Below are 22,507 nucleotides of genomic sequence, written 5' to 3' on the forward strand. Positions count from 1 at the left end.
CAGTCAGGACCTTCTTCTCCATCCTGGAAATGTGGTCACACTGTCATTGGTCACACAGGAGTAGCTGTGCATTAGCTATGGGTTTCCAGATTCCTCTAGAGAACGCACTGCTTTTAATCTTACTGGGAATTCTTAGGATCACCACATACTCATTCTGTTGAATCAATATTGTCCTTGCACTGCCTCACTTATGCTCAAGGGGAGGACAAAAAAAGAGCACTAGCAGAAAAAAAGGGACAAGATTCACAGTTTAGAGCACCTGTTGAAATTCTATTACCTGGAGTCATAGAAGTTTTTATGAATCTCTAATTAAATCTCTTTCATTATTCATGAGGTAATTAAAGTCTGCAATGGTTAAATGAGTTACCTTAAGATCCAGAACTAGTTAGTGGAAAAGCTAGAATTAGAGCCTGTCTTCGGATGCCTAATGCAGCATTTATTTCACAATAACCAGAAACATAGAGATGGAAAGAAATTGTTGTAGCATCTAATTGAATCTTCTACCAACACATACTGCTCTTTCAACACACAGACCACCCCACCCCCTTGTATACATGTTTTTCCTTCTAATTTGGGAGAAAACCATCTTTTGGGGGGCAGAAGGATCAATTGAGGATCAAGCAAAGGAGCATATAAAATTAGACTTCTCAGGCCAAGTGCTTTCCCAGACCTCTGACCCAAAGCCTTGTGCTACGTTCTATATTTATCTCTCAGTAGTATCTGCTATTCCACTCAATGGAAGAATATGGAATCACTAATTCTTGCTAATTTATGTGTCCCAGTTTTTCCTAGTTAAAAAGAGTAGGGATTAACCTTAACTGCCTGAATCAGCTGGAAACTCTCTCCATACAAATATTTAATTCTGCTTTGAGAGAACTTAGGTACCACATCATAACCGGAGTATCATCCAGCAAGGGTTCTCCTGATGCAAGGTGCTATTGGACGCTTTCTAGGCTATTTGATTCTCCTAGAGACCTCAGAGAAAGAGACTAGGAGATTGTCAGCAATGAATATTCACTAAGGTGTCTATGCCATGCAAGGTGCAATGCCTTATATTCATATGTCACTTTTTAACGTTTACAAAGGGTTCCAAGATTTGGAATTCTTATCTGATCCTCAAAATCCGCAAGGTGAGGCAGAAATCATGAAGGTCCCTTTCAGGATGATGGAAACATACTACTCGGAGAAAGAGAGGTTGTTTGCCCGGAGTCAGCCAGCTGATGAATAGCAGAGCTTGACCTCAAAGCCAGACCTCCGATCATGATCCTTTGGAAGCTTATCCACACGGTCCAGTCTCAGAATATTGTTAACCATCAAGGAAAATGTCCAGGAACCAAACTCTGCCTTTGAGAATGACTCAAGTTCTTCACAAGTGTTACTAGAAGCTCGTAGAGCCGCTCATAAGCTTGGCAACCCTTCCCTTACAGCCGCTCCCCTCACGCCTCCCAGCAGCTCCTGCCACTCTTCTCCAAACCCTGGGCTCAGCCCAGCCCTGGTATCTCTCCTGTCCTTAAACACTACCTTTTCTTCCAAATTCTGCATTACAACAGCTCAAGTAACCAAGGTAGCAAAAACTCCCCCCTACTCACTATGCTCCCAGCACTCTGTCATCTGAAAATAAGATGACCCATCTTTACCCAAGATCTGGTGTAAAATACCAGAGAGGATGTGGCCAAGTCACCTTTCCAGGGCCTGTTATCATCATCCTTCAGACAATAAGTATTGTCTTCTGTTTCATCCATAAACACATCATGAAAAGACATGATCTGTGTCTGGTTGACATGTATACCGAGCATTTCTGGTTGATCAGTCTTTCAGAGAAGAAGGTCAGGAGGATCTGACATGCCCTGTTCTCTCCCTCTTTGAGGCGCTCACAGAGCGGTGTCCTATGAGCCTGCTCTATGATCTCTCCTTAAACAAATGTCAAGCTCATCCAGCCGTAGCTTGTGAAATCTACTTTTTCCATTTTTGAAAAATGAAAACTATGCTTTCCATCTTTAATTTTCCAGCTGATCTTCTCCTTTCTAGATTCCTCAGTAATTGGTCATGATTCAGTGTTTTCATTTTTGTTGTTTCTCAATTTCTAGGAGAAATTGCTCAAGACAGAGGGCTTTAACTCATTTTGATGAATGTACTCTACCATCTGGGCTTGAACTGCCCCGACCCTGTATTCTCTCTATTCATTGCCATCCTGAGATTATCTCTTGGACTGAGATGACAGGAATAATGTAGGAGTTGAGCATTTATAGTTATATATTATTTCATCATATTATAAAATAGTTTCCATACACTAGGCTTGGTCATTTCCTTAACATTTTCTTATTTATAAAGTATAACTAGAAATATATTTCCATTTCCCACAGTATTCTTTACTCTCTTGATTTTGAACATGACTTAGATCATTATTTGGACTACGATTCCATTTTTATGAACCTTTCCCATTAAACCTTGAATTTTGAAGAATCACCCCCACTGACCACCTCCTTCTGAGTTGGATGGTCCTAGTTTTTCTCCCAGTACCATGTACCACCACCCCTCAATGTTGCATATGTCAAACACACATGAGGATCAATGATTATTTGTTGAAGGAATGATGTGTACAACTAACCCACAGGACTAAAGCAAAGGTGGGGAGCATCTTCAGCGGGGAGAATGAAAAACATAATCAGAAACCCTCAAAGGATATTGTGACAAGAGAGAAAAGGACAGTTTATAAGAGAAAAGGGTTCCCATAGGAAACAATGAAACATATGCTGGAGAAATCATTGAATCATAATTGTAGGACCTTTAAATTCCTGGCTAAAGAATTTCAGTTTTATTCTGTTTGACCAAGAAGAAGGCCTACCCAAAGGTGTGTTTTAGATTGTATTGAACCAATAAACTTAATATTCATTTTTAAGTTGTATTGGGATAGATCCTAGGAGATCACCAAATTTAATATTTAATGCTAAGTGACTCTCTGGTCTGGAATGCTGTAAATATTCACAGTGGAATAGAGGCCATTTAGGCATCAAGAAAAACAAATTCCTAAATCAAAATGAAATTCTAGTTGCCAGATGGGTAACTCTTGCTCAACTTATCTGAATGCTTTTACTACTGAACAGTTTATTCATTTTAATAATCTTTTACTATATCCAGCCTTTCTAACATTGCATGGAGGGGAGCAATTTCAGATGACCTTTCAGAGAAATAAAATATAATTCAGGAGATTGACTATAATAGTTTATCACTGCTACCATGGAAACCAACAGCAATTTTCCTCCTCATTGTAATAGAAACCTTACATAAACTAGGAATTCCTTCTTAAACTGGGTTCTTATTCAATGCAGTTATTGGCAGCAAGATGTAATTCAAGTCTGCCTGACTCATGAATGCAAAATGTTGGATTAAAAAATAGCCTATAAACACACATGTCATTACAGCATTTATTTGCTCTAGTTTCAGGTACATAAATTCCTGGCATTTCTGCTTAAAAATCCCTGACAGCTGAAACAGCAGGAATTCATGAACTAGTAAGTTATTGTTAGAAAAGCCATTTCATGTAAAGTATATTAAATGGGCTCCTATCTCAGCTCTGTATAAAAAGAGGACACCATTGCCAAATTGTCATGTTTCCGAATTTCCCCTTATATTCACCAAGCTACTATTCCACAAAGAAGAAAGCAGGTGCTAGAGGATCAAGTGAAAATGCAGCAGCCTAAGTCTGAGACAAGATATCTGGGACTCCAGTTCTCAACAGGGTGCCCAGCAAGCTGACTAAATAGAAGACTGGAGGCTTTATTATTGTAGGCATTGGAATCTTAACTCACGGTCAGGAAGGCAGTTAGGCTGTACATGTCAGATGAGTCGTGCAGATCAAATGCACAAGGTCAAATTCAGAACTCACGATTACATGCATCCCTTCAGTACTGACAACATGTGGGTAAAATGTGCCTGGTGCTTTTGAATTACCCTGAATAAAATGTAAACAGCACTAGATAGGTAGTACATTTTATATTTAGGAGGAACTTCAAGATACCTTTCTTATAATATATGCTTTTCCCTTTTTCACGTGCTGTTGCAACATAATTTATCATATTAACTTTCATCACATCACTGCAAGGGCTTTGAAAATGCTGAAATGGATACTGATCTATATGGGTTTATTTTATTCATAGTAGAACTTTAAACCAAAGGCAGAATTTATGTTGCAATGGGAAGCATCTTCTCTCAGACACCGTCCAGAGACTGTGGGTTTGGAATGAATGGCACAAGGTCTTCTGGGATTCCGGTCTACTTTGTAGGAGAGAAATTGATGCTTTCTGAACTGCTATGGATGTATTGCAGGTGCTCTGTAGTACCGATCTTTCCACGTGGCAGTACACAGATAAAATGACAATATTTGTTCAACATTTAGGGTAAAAAAATGGGTTTGCTGGTAACTGGAGCCTCGTCTCCTCTTTACCTAGCTGTCTATGGGGCTGAGGGCTTCAATATCCTGGCATACCTGGTACAACATTCATGACTCAAAGGCTGGGAAGTTTTGCTAGGAAATAATTGTGGCATAACAAAATTCACAGGTGGCTGAATGAGCATATGTTTCAGCATAGATTTGCAGTGAAGTAACGTAACAAGTAAATGTTACATATTATATATAGCAAGAGCCAAACCAAATAAAAAAAGAGAAAGGAAAGTCATTCAAAGGACTATGTGCCATTAGTTACTATTATTAGTGATATTATTTCCTGTCCTGAAAGGTCTTTAGAAAATATGAATTCAGGGCTAACCTCCCATTGTATAATGAGCACAGGAAATGGAAATTATTTACATAGATTGCTTCCAACAGTGCTATTATGGAATCAAGACTATATTGCTAAATTGCTTCAGAGGTTAAACAAGGCATGACCCTGTGTATACTAGCCCCAGTTCAACTACTGATGCTGCTTGGGACCTCGCCAGCTGGCTTTGTGCTTCTCACTCTGTATCTCAAAATAGAAACGATTAAGACTTGCCCTCTCCGTTTTGGGGAGTTAATGAGGAGTTCAGGGTGGAACTCTGAGCAGAGAGAGCAAGACAGCTCAGCAGTGAGAGGCTGGCCACTCTCACGTGGTGTGAGACTCCAGCAAGTCAGAACAAGAAGGCCCCCAGACTTCCGGTTTGTGGCAACAGGACTAGTTCCCTCCACCAACACATCGCACTGGAGTTCCATGGTCCAAATCATGCATGCCTGAGTCTCACTGGAGGGGTGCTAGGGGGACAGCATGCATTGGCTGGGTTCAACATGAGAATAGGGTTTGGGAGTTTATAAACCAGTTTCACAAATTGTCTTTAGGTAAAGAAAGTGGAGAGCCCACCCAACAGCCTACTAAGTACAAAAACCGTAATCACATGGCATTTGTCTTATTCCTACCAGATTCCTGCAGCATAACTGTATTAGACATGTATCCAGGAAAGCATATTTTGGATTACATAATCTGCAAATATTGTGAGTAACTTCTTTACAGTTATATTATGAGTACAATTTTCAGTATAGATTAAAGGGTAGAATGGTATATTTAAAAGGGATGATTTGACTATAAAGAAACAGGAGGAACAGGTTATCACAAAAGTACTTAGATTAGTTATTACCCTGAAGGAATTATTAAAAGATTCCTAGTTTTACCATAAGGTGGATGCAAAGGTTCTCCTTAACCTTATCTTCTCAAGTGAGGCTTATTTCCACAATTTTTGAGCATTTTATTTTTTCTAACCCTTGCTAACTTACCTATGTACTTTCCTAAAATGCTAGACTTTTAAGGATATGACCCAAAAGGACAAAAGCAAAAATCGCCCCACATATTTATTACAGTCATACTCTAACATAGTGTAATATTCCACACACTATTCTGAGGCACTTTCCAGGACTGGCCCCGGGATTGCAAACACTAAGCTTGGGGATATCTGTATTTCTTGGTTGTGTTTTGATTTTTCCTCTTCCGCTCAGCTGGCAGAGTGCTTTCAGAAACAGATGTCCATAGTTCATAATCATCATGAGAAGCTCATATTCTAATTATATGTGAATGACAGACAGTATAGAGTTTGCCTAATTAACTCACCCATGCTGTTTGTAGGTATCTCAGCCACAACTGCATTACAGCTCTCAGACCTGGAGTATTCAAAGACTTGCATCAGCTCACTTGGTTGTAAGTATGCTAGCTCTTTCTTCCTCCACAAAGGATCCTGGTCTTAATTCCATTTGTGTATCTTGTTTTCCTTATTGTCATACAATCTGGAGCACTTTACCCAAGCAATTCAGATAATGGCATGCCGAATGGAAGTTGTGTGTGAGGAAACTGGCACCATGCTTTTCCAGGGGGCCTTCTGAGCCCAGCAGTAGGCTTACTTGGCCCATCCATCCAGTGTTTACCCACAGCAGGTTTTCTCAATCTCAACTCTATTGGTATTTGGGGCCAGATAATTCTTTGACTTGAGTGTGGGGAAAATATGTCCTGTGTATTTTAGGGTGGTCAGCAACATCTGTGGTCTCTCTACCCCACCAGATGCCAGCAGCTCTCGCTTCCAGAGTTGTGACAACCCACAGTATCTCCAGACATTTCCAATGCCCCTGGGGGAATGCCATCTGTTGAGAACCACTCACCAGGAAAGTAAGCCAGTTCAGGACTTTTGTGATTTCCAGAGCATTCATAGAAAAGTCTGAAAATATGATAGTTCCTGGCGTTTTACCACTTTCCAGCCTGAGCCTGCAGCTCCAGCCCAGATACCTGTGTTTGTTTCCATCAGTTCCAGGGCTCTCTGTATTTGCCCAGTTTCCATAGGTTGGCCTGGTCTAGGGGGCAAAGCCAGGATGTCAGCTTCATGCAGATCCTTGGATATGCCGTGGCCCCGTGCTTAATGTTCCAGGCAATGCTCTTAGTCTTCTTAGACCTCTTTTTTCTCATCTGTAAACTGTAGTCCTAATTCCTTTTGAAGAGTCCTGTTGTGAGGATTAAATCACAATGCACATATGAAGTGCCACATGCAGAGCTCCTGGCATATAGTAGGTGCTCATGTTAACTCCCTCTCTAAATCCTACATCAGGAATTCTGAGAGGAAGATGAAATGGTACCTAGCTTCAAAGGGAAAAGGAAGGAAGGCAAATTTCCCCTTCATCTAATATTTTCTAGGAAAACACCATATATAGTTAAAAACCAGAGATCTGAATATTTAAATATTTTCAGTCTTTCATCTTCAAAGCCCTTCATGAGTTTGTACAGACCTTACAATCACATGAACGTCATGAGACCGCTGAACCATTCGTGATTTCCTGAGCCTTTGTCCATTCATTCTTCATTTGGTCAGTCAGTAGGTCTAAGCATTTATGGAGCCCGTACTCAGTCAGTCAATCAGTGCAGCTTGTGCCAGACCCAAGTATCCAGAGGTGAAGGGTATGACCTGGGTCTTTAAGTCCAGTGGGAGGTGGAAGCAGGAAGAGGAAGCAAGCAGCATAGACCTGACAAGTGCTGGCATGGGGCTTGTAGGGATTTGGAGCAAAGGACAGCTCCAACCATGGGGAGCCGGAAACGCTCTTGAGGGAGAGAAGGGTGCCGAGTGTGGAAGGGCAGCAAGATCAAGGGCAGGTGTTGGGGGAAGCACGATCGTCATAGGCCTTTTATTTTTTTCTGCTTTCATTCCACAAATGTCTCTGATGCTGGACGTGTTTGTGATGTGTTTTCTCAGAATTCTAGACGACAATCCAATTGCCAGAATTTCACAGCGGTTGTTTACAGGATTGAAGTCCTTATTTTTCCTGTAAGTATTCCTCTACATTTCGACACATCTGTCTATAAATTGCAAGGACACCAAACACTAGCTTACGCACAGGGCTTTAAAAAAATCAAGTTAAAATTTGTATTACTCAAAACCTTTCCTGTCTTTCCAGCCGCAATATTACTGTTGCTACTTCCTGGCCGTATCTCCAGGTATATTTTGAGTCTACCAGTTGATTTCTTTTTTAATTTCCTTTAGTCCTCAGGCATGTTTTTATCTGCAGTTTTTGACCAAAGATACTATTCATGTTTATCTCCTGACTACATATAAGTCTGTTAAAACCTCACAGGGGGTCAGCTCCAACTACATTTTTAACAGAGTAAAATGTGCCTGTGCCCAGCAAGAGTCACTGAAAATCCTAATATCTTCATCCTACAGAGCTTTTCTCATAATTACATTTTCCATGCTTATTAATACACTGGAATGATTTATCAGCAGGGTTTTATTATGTTCCTTTACAGTTGATCATATAGCTCATTATTTTTCCATTTGTCAAAAGGAGCCACAATATCATAAATTAATCATGCCGCTTAACATGCTGATAGCTGTTTTCTCTCCCCAAATGCCTCCTATTCTCACTTCTTAGATTTAATGCAGTTTCCAATGCAGCACTTTAATATTAGAAATGATTAGTGTTTCCCTTAAAAAGAAACTTTGGATGTACGATGCTTGAAATGATTGTAAATTTGAAATTCACAAGGAAAATTACCATGGACTTCAAAGTTATTACCCAATATATACTTTTGATTCATTTCATAAAATTAAAGTGCATATTTATTCCTAGGTTGTAGACTGTACTTTTCCATTTGTGGTTTCTGTGACGTCTGCTCCCTTACCGACACCATATCCATGTCTAGAGGCCATTCTGAAGAGGCAGTTACATTTATATTCTTCATCCTACTTTATCGATTTTAGCATGCACATTTTCAATTTGTGGAAACAGTAAAAATGCTGTTTGCAAAGTGGCAGGTCACTGTGCTTCTAATGTCTTATTTGTGTTCAGGTCTATGGTTAATAAGCACTTGGAAGCCCTTCCCAAGGAGATGTGCACCCAAATGCCTCACCTCAACTGGATGTGAGTATGCATTTAGGGGTTAATTTGCTATTTAACAGGATTAAGGAAAGTAATCCTGAAGTTAATTCATGATTACCGAAAAAGCCCATCCATGATCTTCTTTCCAAACCCCAAATCCCATTGTTACTTCCTGGTTTAAATCTTTGGAGAATTCCAGCGGCTGTCAGGGTAAAGTTCAAACTTCCCCCCGAAGCACTCAGGACCTCTCATTTTCTATCCCTCCCCCCATCTAGTCTCTTTCCCTGCCCCCCTCATGTGCCACCAATCCACAGCTCCCCTGATCAATTTCCTGAGCACATACTGTTCCTTCATTTTGAACAGTCTTGCTCAGTTATTCCTTTGATTAACTCCAACATTTCCTTCAAAAGTCCACTTAAGCATCACTCCAGGAAGCCACCCCGGACATACCAACCGATTTCCGTGGCTGCCTCCATGTTCCCGTTACACTGTGAACAGACTTCCAGCAAGCCACCCATTGTCTACACTACACCCCTATCTCACAGTACTATCAGCATAGAATCGTTCATTTACTTGTTTGCCCTGTATGGTTCTGTAAATTCTGAGGGCAGAAACCTATCTAGTGATTTTATATCCTGATATTGACACCATGATCAACACATAATAAGTGCTCAAGAAATCCTTATTAAATGAACGTGCTAAACCATTTCTATTCCTTGTTAGCTTTTAACCAATACGTCATTAAAGCATTTATGTAAGTCTCGCTTATATAAAGTTTCCCCACCACTACCTACCGTTCCCTGTCATGTTTACCTTCTCAGTCTCCTGAGACAGGCAATACTGTCACAGCCAGTGACTCCCTGCGCTGTGACGTGTGTACTGTACTGTCCTCTCTGCTCATTGCCAAATCAGGGTACCTATAAGATGATACCTTGTATTTATTTACTGATTATTTTTTGTGTTTATTTATACACCTGCCACCAAAAGGCTTTTAAGTCAATAGAGGTCTCCTGTGAGTGTGCCACTCTCTTAACACTTGTGGGACATAAAAACATTTTTCCCATTTAATGAGATTCAGACTTTTAAGAGGCTACAGTGCTTATTATTTTAATCCATATTTTGACAGTGAAAAAAATATTGAGCTCCTACAAGACCTCCTAAATGGCTTTAAAATAGGGTTTCAAGGGAAATGACAAATGGATTGGTGGTTTCAGTATGAACTTGAGTAAGGTTCAAAGGCAGCAAAATAGCTACTATCATATGTAAGGAAGACTGTCCAAGAATAACTATAAATACAAGTTGGCAGAAAAGTCAACGCTCTCGTTCTGAGGCCCTGCAGGAAGCGGCAATGCAGCAGTGTAGCCGAGGGCGTTCCCGGGGTACGTGTGCTGCCCCTGTTTTAAGGAGCCATTGGCACAGTGTCATCTCTTCACCAGGGCTTCTCCAGCGTCAGCGTGCATCGCAAACAAGGCGAGCACTTGTTAGCATAGACGGTTGGACCTCAGTCCTATGGTTTAAGATCCAGGGTCTGCAGTGGAGCCCAGAATCTTTATTTCTAATAAGTTTCCGGAGGACGGAGGCCCCCAACAGCCACCCTGGGAGCAGCACTGCGCTCAGCAACAGCGTCCCTGGCCCCCCACAGAGAGAGCCCTGGCTTTCCACCTCGCAGGATGGGACACGCATCCTGACTCTGCAATTCAGTATTTGGAAGGCACCTTTGGCCTGAATTTCCCCTTCAGCAAAATAGAGACAAAAATATCCTCCTGATGTTGGGGGGAAATGAGGGAGGTAACAGTCTATGATGCCATGGTCAGTGTTGACATTCAGACAGACCTGGATAAGGAGCTCAGTCCCACCGCTTATCAGCTATGTGACAGGAAGGAAAGTGCACTTCCAAGCCTCAAATTCCTCTTATGTTAAAAGGGGGGTAATGATACCAGCTTAGGGGGAGTGCTGTGTTAGGCCCTCAGAACAGCACCTGGTACCATCAAAGCCCAATACATTATAGTTACTGCTATTATTGTGGCGATATTATAGTAATTAATAGCATGGTATTCAGCACAGAGAAACACTCAGTAAAATGATGGGCTGTTCTTTCCCTCAATTTTATTAAGTTCTAATATTAATTGGAAGGGAAAAGGAGGCATAATGTCCATTAAACCAGCCCCACAATGATTAGGAGGAAGACATAAAACTTGGAATGAAGTAAAAATAAAGCTCAGAGCTGTTATATCAACAAAGGTGCCTCTAGATATATGATTTGTGCAAAAACATTAAAAATGTTTTTCCTCCACACTTTCTAGGGATTTGGAAGGCAATGGAATAAAATACCTTATGAATTCCACCTTTCTGTCATGCAGTTCACTCACTGTGCTGTAAGTATACAATGGAATTCAGCAAATGAGGGGAAGACCAAAGGATTTGGAAATCACATGAAAATATTGACAAGGAATTTTAAAGTTGTGTTCTGTGTACAGCCTTGGTCTGACACTGCAGTATTAGAAAATGAATACATGGGTTTTGACCTTGATGGTGGGGCTGAGCCTTATGCTCATCCGCCCACCATTTAAGTCTCCAGCGGCTCTCCTTTTATCTGAGGGCAATCATCATTTCTGTGCATCCTCTCCGATGAACTGGTATCCAGCCCATCATCACCAAGGAAATGGGATAATGTGTGTGAAAGTGGTCAGCTAATCGGCAATTAGTTGTCACTGCCAATCACACTAATCACTTGATGTCTCTCTCTCTCTCTTTCTAAAGAAGAAAGCCATAATTTTATTCTAAAAGGAAGACTGTCTAATGTATTCTGATTGGCCAAAGGTTCTGATTGGTGATTCTGATTACTGATTATGTTTCTATGGAGTCAGGAAGGCAGAAAGATCAGTTAATGGGCAAGTTTTGCACTGGTAAGCTTAGAAAGTGAAGAATTTTGCCTTTGTTTTAGCCTTAGTTGTCCACATGTAGTAAGCACTTGGTAGTTTGTTGGCTGGGTGGATGGTTGGAAAAGAAAAGTAAGAGTATATCCATTCCTAGTGGTTTAACCCCTCTTCTCCAACAAAGGAAGAGATAAGGCTACTTCCAGGGTGTGTATTTATTAATGAGATTTCAGATTAGCATATTTAATGAGGAAAGAAGCTATCCCACTTAGGAGATGCAGAATTTATTTTTTTTTCTCATGGATAACAAGAAAGAACACTGAAACCAAACAAATTACATTGACAGCTTCTATTTTTTTTGATAGCTCCATGTAGCTTTTGCATCACTTTCATACTCATCATCTTATGTGTTAAGGCAGTTAGCTGCTGACCCCGTCCTTTTGCTGTTATACTTGGAGGAGTACATTTCTAGACAAAGGAAATGTAAAAACACCATCCCCCCACCACATTTAAAATTTGTCTGTGGCCCCAGAAACTGCTATGAGGTTGGTTCGAGCATTGCTTTTTCTGATCTTCTCCGAAGGAACATTCCTTATGCAAGGATTGTCTCACAGCCTCTCTGAAAACTATTAACAATGTCCAGACTTGACATTACACCTGGGAATATTAGGAAAGAAACACTTTCTAAGGTAATGAGAATCCAAACAAGGTGCCACTTTATAGACCACACCCAGCACCCCCAATTAGTTATGGCAGCATTTCCTGGACATCCGGGTATCCTCTGTGAGAAACTCCTGCCTGTGCTCGACCAGAGAACATGCCTCACTTCAGGACTTCAAAGGAGGCTCATTAAGTTACACCCAGATCAATGGCAGCTCCCAGTGAGAGTAGGCGGTTACGCCAGATGCAAATACCAGGGCTGACTCTCACCGTGTCTTGCAGGTTTCTGCCTAGAAATCAAATTGATTTTGTTCCAGAGATGACATTTGCCTCATTAAAAAATTTAGGAGAACTGTAAGTAGCACTGTCTACCAGGAGAATCTGATTGCTTCTTCTTAGATTATAAACTTAAATGAGTAAGTGAGACTGCCTTTCCACTAGCAGCAATCAAAATCCTGCATAATACCGGATATTCAAAATCAATTAAGAAAACCAACATTATCCTAACACCAAAAGCAAATGGAAATTGGACAGTGGGCTTAATATGGATTTAACCTACTCAAATTTGCCTATTTTCTTTGGGTTATTTCATATGTGTGTGTGTGTGTGTGTGTGTGTGTGTGTGTGTGTGTGTGTGTGTGTGTGTGTGTGTGTCTTTGCGATAAATGAGTTTTCCATAGCTCCTTAAACTCAGGGATCATCATGTCTAATGGCTGGAATATAGTTAATTCTCAATAAATGTTTGCTAAATGAATAAGTGACTGACTGACATAATATGAATTATAATGGAACAAAGGAATGAAGACACTTATTGCCTCTAGGGTACATGAAAAAAATACAAATATCCAGCATGAAGAGTAGTAGTAGCTTCACTGAAAAATATTCAGAGAGCTTGTGTAATTTTTTTCTGTCCAAATATATGTTTGTAGATCTGAGCCTTGTAAAAAGCATCTGGCTTGCTATTAATTCATTGCTACTAATGCAATTATGTAACACTGGAAGTTAAAATTAAGTCTGTTACATTACAAATCATAGCAATTAAGGTAGAGAAATCATTCTCTTGATCTTAATCCTAAAAATGGAAAATAATTTCTAAATTAATCTCTCCCCCATTCTGTATGCCTTGTACTGACATCCAGAAAGGGCTAGGGGAAAAAAAATAACTTGGTAAGAGAATTTGAAAACTAATTCCCAAATAATTAAGATAACTCAATCTAATAAGTAAGTATCATAAGTCAAACCCACAAATATTTAGGAGTACCTACTTTGTGCAAGACGGTGTATTAGAACTGAAAATGCTATCATGCGATGGCAAAAAATTACAGACAGCTCCCTCAGAAGAGCTCACTCATTCCTCACAGGGACACTTGAATTCGGGTTACATGGTTGGAGGGATTTCAAGACACCCCTCCCAGAGAGCAATAAGCACACTTAGATGAGGCCACTAAAGTCTGTTCCCCACGAAAGACTGTCCTTGATTTTCAACTTGACTTTTCAATAGACACTTCAACGTGTTCTAGGTACACAAGATCACCGTCCTCTTGCTCTGCTGGCACGCTCTCTCCACCTGCATACCTGTGGCTTTCCTTCTGCACATGACCCAGGTGTGCTCCTCACATCTGGAGCATCAGATCAAAATTCCCAGAATTCCCAGGATGTCTCCACTGGGATGTCAAAGCAGCACCTCAGAAGTAATTTGTACATGACCCTTACCCCACTGCCAGCTTCTTCCCCCGGACTTGCTGTCCTAGTGCTATCAGCATCCTTCCTAGCAGCCGGCTGGAAGGTGACTCCGTCTCCCTCTGCCTGTCTCTACTCCTCATACCCTAGCTGGCCGCAAGCCCTGCCTGTGCCCCATTGAAGGCCCAGCAGGTCCCCCCTGGGCCAGGGCCAGAGACTCCAGCCTGGTCTCTCTCCTTTATCTCTATGACTTTTCAGGCTTCTGAAAGAATCATCATCCCACAGTCAGAACATGGGACATATGCCACCGTGCTGTTTAATGTCCTCGCTCCTTGGTGCCTGCCGTTGAGCAAAGTCTTTGACGCAGTTCTTGAATGTTAATGTTCAGAAGAACCACACAGGATATGGGCTTTACATTGTAGATTATCAGGCTCCCTTCCAGAGATTCTCGCCTAATGCTTCTGGAGTGGGCACCGTGAATATGCTCTTTGCCAGCGCCCTCCCTGATCCTGACGCCTGGACATACTATGGGAAACCCTGCTTCAGAATGTACCCTTGTTCTTCCCAGTTTGTCTCCATATCTTCCCATACATTTCCCCATCTACCCACGTTGGACCATTTGCTGACTCCTGCAGATGTCCTGAATTACCAATGTCTGTTTCTCTGACCCTGCTTAACCCTCACGTGAATGATCCTCTTCTTTCATTCCACCCATAAAAATCACCAAGCTTTGACCAAACACTTCCTAATTTCCCAGGCCCACTTTGATGACTTCTTCCTTGGTGTTTATCTGTACTTCTGTAATAGCACTTGGTTCCATCCTAGCTTTATAATCTAGTTGCTTACCCTAGTTGTAAGCTCCCTCTGTGAAAGACCTAAATCCTAGTTATTTGTAACTCCCACATATCAGCAGCTCCAAAAAACAGGATCTTTTCTTTGACTCTTAGGCAACTTCACATCTGTTTCACTCTTAACATCTTCTCTGACTCAGAGGGATATTTTGGACCCCTAAAGATCCCTGATTCCTTCTGGGTCTTCAGACATCTCTTTTCCACATTCTGTAGAAATACTTCCCTATGATTCTTTCCAGATTGGACAGTCCTATTATATTCAGTTCTAAATTCTCAGTTTCCTGTGAAAAATAGTACCATATTAAAATAAGTTAAAAATGTGTGAATTTATTCATTCAAGGTTATCTGGGCAGATACTGTGTGGCCAATGCTATCTTAGTTGGAATGAGAAATAAGTTGAAGATGAAGGTCTTAACTTCAGAAAGCTTATAGTATAGTTGGATAAACAAGATATCATCATACATGAACCAAGTAGAAATCACAGAAACAATGGAGAAATCAAAGTGTACATAGGGTACATAAAACAGAGGAAATAAAACAAAGTAAATGTTGAAGCCAGTTTAGGAATGTGCTGGAGAAGGGCTGAGTGTAAATTCCAGGCAGGAACTGGATGAGCAAAGTGTCACATCCGAGAATGATGGAGAACCACACCCATTTGGCTAGTTGGGTAACCAGTTATCAGGTTGGTTAAAGTGGAGCATATTTTCTGTTATGTCAAAATGGATGATGATAATTATGAAGAGTAATAAGTATGTCATTTATTTCCAATGTCATTGCCTCTTTTACTGTCACCCACAGGGACCTGTCTAGCAATATGATAATGGAGCTACCACCCCACATTTTTGAAAACCTGATGCTTCTACAAAAATTGTAAGTTTTTCCTACTCTCATCAGATTGAAATGGCAACATCTTGATCTTTGAAATAATAATGTTCTCATTCTTCTTTCTTCCTCCTTCTAATTCCTAAAGGAATCTGTCATCCAATCCTCTTTTATATCTCCATAAGAGCCAGTTTGAAAACCTTGAACAACTCCAGTCTCTGTAAGTGAAATTTAATAGGATGTTGATTATCATTTGAGTGGATGTACTTAGACCCAAATTTATGTTTAAGTGGATATATTTAATATACATGAAGGCTTCTGACTTGAGCCTGCATCCTCAGGCAGTTGCAAATACTGTTGTTACCATAAAACATGTATTCAAAGACGTTACCATGGAGTATGTACTGAATCTTTATTTTAACCATTCAAATTATGTGAAGATCCTTTCTGCTTTTGAAGCTAGATGTAATTCCTTCCTGAAAACTGGTTCATATGCAAGAGTCTCATCTTAAAGTTTCCCAAAGAATTGAATTTTCAATAGTGTTGCTACCAAACAGTTGGAAAAGAACAAATTAAGGTTCACCTGTGTTTTCCTTTTCCCTTTTGCTAAAACCGTCCACTTGATATTGATCTACAGAGCATGCTTTTTACTCTTCTATCAGTAGAGAAAAAAACTATCCCACAAATAGGAACAGACAATTCATGTTGTGTAGTGTTTTAGAATTTCAAACATGTTTGGCTTCAGTGCCAAGAATTCTGCCAGTCATCATCCGAGCTTCATGATTCCTTTCCCACGAACAGCCCTTGTTAGCTGAAGCTTACTTGTTTGTTTCTGCACATAAACATGTTGTTTCTACTACATGACCTGATCTCAGCCTAATGTCTGACTTCATTTCATCCCAAAGACCCATCTTTAATACCATACTTTTTTATTCTTGATAAAGCATTTTCTATTGGAAAATACTGCAAGATTTAGGTTCTCTCTCAAAGATATTAGGGAGCATCTGCTGATGGAAAAGACTGGGTTCCTGTTCTGAAGAAGTTAGAATACAAAAGCAAAAAATATAAATGACACATTGTTTTTAAATATGAAAACACACCCCAGGATGCAGGCTGAGTGACCCTTCCCTGCACTCAGCACACACTGAATTCTGAGGCCAAGACACCATGTTACCACATCAGGCCATTCTACAAGTCAGAGAAGCGATGACGTACTCCGCACTTAAACAATGTTTCTCCTTTCTTTATTGTCTCATTCCTTTTTTCCTAAAGACTCACACGTTAACTTCGCAGACATTTATTGGCCACCCGCTTATTCATAGCACTCTTTGGTACCCAGGAGACAGTGGTCTCTGCAGTTTTGGAAATTATGAGCTTGTAATCACATAATCTCACCATCCAGTGTAAAGCTAAGAGTGGTGACAAGTCTAGGAGAAAGCTGGGGAATAGAAGAGAGAAGGGGGGATCCTTTCAAATGGACTGACCCTCTGATGATTCAGTGGTATAATTTCTCCCCTAAATTTCATCCCTGACTGCCAAAGAACAGGGCAGTTCCTCTCTGAAGTACACAGTGGGCAAAGGAATACTCAGAGCCATGCCAAGAAATCCTTATTTGGATTAGCCAAAAAGAAAGTAATTGAGAATCAAACATCTTTCCAAATAAACCCTAAAGGGGTAAGGCTCTGCCTTTTTAGATTTTTCTCTCTCCACCTGTGTTTGCTGAGAACACGGCACGCTCCCTTAATTCATGCCGTCCTAGGGTCTTCAAAGCATCCATATTGGAAGAAGCTTCTGGATAAGCGAGGATCATAGGGGTTCTCCTTACAGCCCTCTGAGAGCCACTGATGGGGCCTGCAGGAGTGAAAGGAATTACCCTTCCCACTGTTGTTTTAAGAACAATGATCCTGAATTGAAGCTGCTCATACTGCTTCCCTGGTGTTCCGTCTAAAGACACATAGGCCTGTCATGAAATTATAATGTGATTAAATCCACATTCTCACAAAACTTGCTTCAGTGATATTCTTTGGTTGGAAATATCAGCTCCTGTCTGAGACCCTAAATGCACATGGTTTATAAAATGAAACCACAAGGCCAATTTCATAATCACACAAATCACATCTGCCATGTTTAAATTAAAGGAACAAGTGCATTCTATTACAATGTCATTCTGCACAGTAAGGGACACACCAGCTTGGAACTACAGGGGGCATAAAGAGAAATGGCAATTTTCTAAGAGACTACCTGTAAAATTTTCAAATCCTGATATGAATTGGTAACATGAGATTTTTAAACATGGCATTTCTGATATGAGACAGAATGTAATGGCTAAAAAGTTCAGCCCTAAAAACATGCAACCTATTGTGCGTATTTTCCAGAGACCTGGAAGGGATAGAGATTCCAAAAATATAAATACACAAATGTTTCTGCCCATGAAGAATCTTTCTCACAGGTATGTATGCATGAAAAAATGGAGAAGAAAGTATGATGCAATGTTACCTAGGTTTTAGTGTAAACTGTCTAATGTATCACTGCAATGTGTTTTTATGCAAGAAAAGTCTTTTTATTGAGAACTTTTTAATTTTGTCACCTTTGGTCCCTGTTCAAATAGAGTTCAATATTGTGATGTGCTGACACGAATGACAGTTCTCTCTGGAAACACGCTGTTTATCCAATTGAGGCCCACTAAGAGATCAGGGTACCAGAGTGCCACATATTACATGAGATGAAGTCGCTGGCTAAATGGTATTCAGGAGGCCTGGAATCATTAATTCACCTCACATGAATGAGCAGTCGGCTGCTCTATGGTTTGAGTCCCTAGGAAGAAAGGTGCTATAATAAATTTCAGGTGTTACTGTTACTAAGTGCACTGCAAAATTGAGGTAATTAATCTTTATCATAGTTTTTGATAAGTCACTTTACTATATTTGGCTAAAGTGCACTATGGAAGTTGTGTTAATATATGTGCTTATGACATGTTCATTTCTTTATTAACTGCAGAATCTCTGTGTTCATAATCTCAAAAGTTAACCCTTGTTATCCACAACAATAGGGAGGATTCTGATCTAAGATTACAAGTTGGGTGCAGCCAGTGGATGAAATGGTTGGTGCCAAGGTGCTCTTTTGGGAGAACATTTTGTTTATATCTGTGCAGCAGGTGGATTGCTACAAGACAAGCATTTGATGTACACTACGTGGTTTTCACCATACCTCTTTCTGTGGCACCAGAACATAGTTAAGGAAGGTGTCATGTCCTTGTTGCACTCAGAATCTGAGGTCGTTTTAAAATAGAGAAATGCAACCTCTTCAGAATTTGATGGAGAAGCTACTGCTTTAACATGTAAACTTGAGGATGAGGTCAAGAAGGACCAATGATTGGCAGAAAATGTGTCAGTTGGTTACACCTTCCAACCAGCGCCATAGCCACAGTGGGAGGAGAGGTTGTGTCTCTGAGAGATGCTGGCTGGCTCTCTCTGAACATAGTGGACACAGTGGAACCCTGAAAGAACCAGGAGGCTCCAGGGAAGAGGAAAGCAAAAGAATTATATGTCAAATGCATTTAATAGCACAAATGATATCAGAACTCTAGACAGGAAGTTACTTAAGGTCAGGGATTGTCTCCTGGTTCTCTACCTGACATGCCCAGAACCACATTACCCATCATTCCTTTGTTCACCTAAGTATTTGCTGAGTACTAAGGACTTCCCAGGGGTCAGGCTCTGTGCTGGATCTGAGAACACGGGGCTGAGCAGGAGACACGAGTGGCTGCCCCATGGAGTTGCCATTTAGAGTAAAGAAGTCAATGCTCAAAAAGTTCGTAAATTCGGTGAGGAAAAGTAAAGCAAGACGAAGGGGTATCAGAGAGACGTGACATTTGAGCTGACCTGGAGGGAGGGAGAAGGCAGCCCTGCCCATATCTGGGGGAAGAACCTTCCAGGCAGAAGGAGCAGCCCAAGAGCTGCCCTGGGCAGGGGATGAAACTGGCCTGCTTGAGAATTAGACGGTCAGCATGTCTGGGTGGAGAGAGTGAGGAAGGGAGGCAGTGAGGCCTCAGGGTCCAGTCCCGCCAGGGCCAGATAAAGCTTTGTCTAACTTGCTGGTCCAGAAACTGAATGGGGAGATGACAGAAAAAAAGATGGAGAGAAATGAACTTGAAAACATGGTGAAAAAAAATTCATAGAATGAGTTTTATGGGAGAAAATCCTAAACACAGATATTTGGGGACTATCAATAAACCAAATGACCTCCCAGTTCAAACACCTCGAGACTGCGCACACCTACGTCATAAATACAGTGATCACACGTAAACCTACCTTTCCCTCTAGACATTATTTTAAGTCCTTCCAGGCCCTGATCAGAAATCTGTTTTAAGGCCGCTGCTTCTCCTCCCAGCTCCAGTGAGACTGAATTTTCCTAGTGGCAGAGACCCTCCCTTCCTGCCCATGTCAGGGAAAAGGAGGCCCGGCTTAAGTGAGTCTATTTAAAACTAGGTGCAATGTAGGAATGCTCCTAATGAGTTACTCTGAGTCCCTTACACCCCGAACACAAAAGCCTGACTGTTGGTAAAGATGAATTTAGCAGTAGCAATCTCCTTTTTATAAAACCCTAGAGAAGAGTCCAATATGATGAGGGGGAAAATACAGGGTCCCAGACACTTCCAATCTCATGTCCTCCCCTGACTCGCCTCTGACAAGACACCGAATTCATTTGTCTTTTCGGTTCTTCATTTTTAAAACGAGAACATTACCCAGGGTAGAGTAGTATTGAATAAAGAGCTCTATAGTTACATTATCACTACTAAACAAACACAAACAGACCTAGTGAAGTCACACACCTAACGGAGCTCATGGGATTGCAGCTGCTCATTGTGTCATTGCATGTAAAGTGACTCTTTTTTTCCCTTTGACTTTAGTTATTTTAAAAACTTTCGATACTGCTCCTATGCTCCCCATGTCCGAATATGTATGCCCTTGACTGACGGCATTTCTTCATTTGAGGACCTCTTGGCTAACAATATCCTCAGAATATTTGTCTGGGTTATAGCTTTCATAACCTGCCTTGGAAATCTTTTTATCTTTGGCATGAGATCTATCATTAAAGCTGAAAATACGACTCACACTATGTCCATCAAAATCCTTTGTTGTAAGTATGTTTTCTATCTTCTGTGAGCTGTGACTAGACATATATTGGCCTTCAGCAATGGCATTTAATGTGAATTATATATGCTGGGCAATTCATTTTTCTAAGTATGAAGACACTGTTCCCTTGGGCCACTCTGTTCTTTGTTGCATAGGTTTGCAGTGATCGAGCACCCACCCCTAGCAGTTATGTCTTAGAAATGGGGTCACGAGGAACCGATGAGTCAAGGATGGATGTAGAGGACAGGTCATGTGTCATAAAACTAAGCTTTGTTTAACCTTCAATTATAATAGCACCAATGCTCCTCAAGCCCAGAAAATATTTCCCTTGATTAACTGTGTAATATGTATCTACTGTTTAAAAACTAACTCCCCTCACAAAATTACACCCCCGCCACCACCACTGTTCTTTTAAATGATCAAACAAAGATCCAAGGTGGTACTTTAAAAACATTACATTTATTTGAAGTCCGTTGCTTTCCAGGTAGAGTTGTAGGTGTTTATGTACGTCTATTTAATACAGGATGAAAGATGTAGATCTAGGTGGGAGCACCAGAGATTCGGGGCAACCACACACTCTGTACTGATCCCCCAACAGGTGCGGACTGCCTGATGGGCGTCTATCTGTTCTTCATTGGCTTTTCCCATATGAAATACCGCGGGCAGTATCAGAAGTACACACTGCTGTGGATGGAGAGCTTGCAGTGCTGCCTCATAGGGCTCCTGGCCTTGCTGTCCACCAATGTCTCCGTGCTCTTGCTGACCTACTTGACTCTGGAGAAGTTCCTGGCCATTGTCTTTCCCTTCAGTAACCTTCGTCCTGGAAAACGGCAGACCTCGGTCATCCTCTTGGGCATCTGGATCGTGGGGTTTTTAATAGCGGTGATTCCCTTTTGGAATGAGGATTATTTTGGAAACTTTTATGGAAAAAATGGAGTCTGTTTCTCCCTTTATTATGACCAAACAGAAGACGTCGGGAGCAAAGGATATTCTCTGGGCATTTTCCTAGGTAAATTACATTTTTTCATTTCCTGGACAAATGAATTGCTGTAGAAATAGCAGAAAGTTCAGCAAAGGCATGTTTGTCTATCTCAGAAAGTACACAAGACTGTGTGAGTTCCTAAAGAAAAGTTCTTGCTGCATATGTATGGAAATGTTTATTAAACTTCTTATTATAGAGATTCAGCAGGGGAAACAAAAACACTGTCTGGATCTCTGGCTGATCTTCCATTATCTCTAAGACCCTTTGCTTTTCACGTAGTGACTATGAGCTGAAGGAATTCTATTTTAGTGCCTTGTCCTGTAACCCTACCAAGTTATTCGAACTCATATTCTGTTTTACAACCTAGAATGAATTAGATAAATAATAATGATGAAATTATGGAAACTCACTAGCAGGAGATTATCTATATGAAACACCACGAAGATTTATTATCTTGGTGAGTGTAGTTCTAAAGTCGGCAATGTAAGAGTGATCAAGGTTTTCTTAATTTCTCCTAATTTTTTAGAAAAGAAGCCCCCACCTTCTCTGTAACAGATGAATGAGAAGATCAGGCATTTAATGTTAAAAAAACACATTTCTTATTTTCCAACAGGTATCTCTCCTGCTTCAAGGTAAGGCCATTCTCATGTCATCTGTTTCTTAGCATTTCAATTCCCCTCAGC

The 22,507-nt window shown here is 40.8% G+C and overlaps 1 pseudogene; it reads left to right on the forward strand.

Annotated features, from left to right (window-relative positions):
- LOC140845743 (relaxin receptor 2-like) overlaps nt 1-22,507 on the forward strand; it is a 43,962-nt pseudogene that overhangs the window by 14,276 nt on the left and 7,179 nt on the right.

This window comes from Manis javanica, chromosome 1 (genome assembly GCF_040802235.1).
Source record: "Manis javanica isolate MJ-LG chromosome 1, MJ_LKY, whole genome shotgun sequence".
Taxonomy (NCBI): domain Eukaryota; kingdom Metazoa; phylum Chordata; class Mammalia; order Pholidota; family Manidae; genus Manis; species Manis javanica.